The following is a 1,764-nucleotide window of genomic DNA, read 5'->3' as shown; positions in this document are numbered from 1 at the left end:
TTTTTCGTGGGGTGTGGGGGGGGGGGGGGGGGGGGGGGGGGGGGGGGGCTGCTCTGTGAGGCAGAAGCTTGGGAACTCCAGCTTTGTTGTCGAAGGCGGGGTTAGGTCCACCCAGGTGTATGGCACAGCTGAGTGGTTGCCATGGAGATTAAAGGATTTCTCAAACATGCATGACATAATCAAGACAACACTCCAGGTATGTTTTGGATGAGGAAATATCATTATAACATGGTGTAAAGCTGAAAAAAGTAAATTTTATATTACTGCCCCTTTAAAAGGAAAATCTCCGCCTTTTCAAGCATATGCCTTTAACTAGCCTCCGCAGGTCCATGAAGACGGTTCTTGTTCTCACATCTTTGGGAGGAACTGGTATATGAAATGGTAGACATGAATTCATATAGATTTTGTGCCAAGTTCCTCATGCAGGTTCCAGTCTCTTGCCAATAGCAAGAACAGTAAAGTCTGCCGCAATTTACTGTCCTCCCGCGCCTCAGATATACACATGGCCTGATTTGGTACAGTATATGAATATATACGTCTGCCACTACCTGCAGAATGCACGTGTAAATCAGTCATCCTGTGGCTTCACTGGATCTCTAATGCTGTCTCGGGGGTACAGCAAAGTGGAGCGGCACCACCGCGTAGCGTCCTTGTTAAAGAGCTCTCTGCGGTTTATGTGTCCGCTGGCACTGTGAACCATGGCCCAGGGATTTACAGCACCTCATTACCGAGCCATCATAAAACCCTCATGTTTGCAAATGTTAATGCTCGTGATTTATATTTAAATGTCATCTTATATGTCGCAGTTAAAAGGCGAGTTAATGACGCGGCGGGGGCAGGTGACGGAAAGACTGACGGAGCGACGGGATGAGCTGTTGTCTGCGGAATGAAAATGCATTTGCCGGGCCGACTTTTGCTCCTCCATCTTTTTGTTCTCCACTTGATACTCAGCAATTTGTCATGACGGTCGGCTTGTCCCTTGTGGTGTCTCTGCCATCAATTAATTCTGAGCAGCACTTCTTTGGCCACAGAAAAGGACTGACACTTTCGTTCTCTTTCAGTTTTTTGCTGCTTCTGCTTATTTCTTGTTTTTCTGATTAATAATCTGAAGTGCAGCAGCATGTGTGTGTGTGCGCGCTTTTCAAAGGGCTTGAAAAAGTATACTCTTTTGGCATCTTTAAGATTTAGTTATGTTGCAGCCTTTCCGAACCCATCACTAAATACTCTGTTAGACCAACTTTTCAGGGCAATAAAGGCTAGATGTCTTCCTAACTACTGGACGCAGTTAAAGCTGCGGTATGTAACTTTTACAAAAAATAGTTTTTGTAAAAGTTATTCATCAAATCTGTCACCATGTCTGTGAAACAAACTGTAACTCCTCTACTTCTTCCTGGTGGTACTAGTGAGGTCTGCAAAATTGCACAGGTCAAAAACAGCCAATCAGAGCCAGGAGGAGGGTCTTCGCGCTGTCAATCCGCCTCCTGTACCCCACTGAATGTGCTCATAGTGAAAAAGGTCTTATGATGCGTTAAAACCAAATGCGTTTTGAAAGTCAGGCGCATCTGATTTATATTCAAAGTCCATTAGAGGCGCGTCGAGGGCCCGTTGCAGCTTGTTTCACACATCTAGCATGACGCCATTTGAACCATTTGGAGTGTTTGACGCGTCGAGAGTGATCAACGCATCCAACGTGTTTGACAAAAGGACCGGGAACTGAAAACAATGGCTAGAGAAAATTTGCTGCGTGTGACGTGCTCTCGACGC

This window comes from Poecilia latipinna, unplaced genomic scaffold (assembly GCF_001443285.1).
Source record: "Poecilia latipinna isolate Pla-1442-1.1 unplaced genomic scaffold, P_latipinna-1.0 Scaffold244, whole genome shotgun sequence".
Taxonomy (NCBI): Eukaryota; Metazoa; Chordata; class Actinopteri; order Cyprinodontiformes; family Poeciliidae; genus Poecilia; species Poecilia latipinna.
This window is presented reverse-complemented; position numbering follows the sequence as displayed.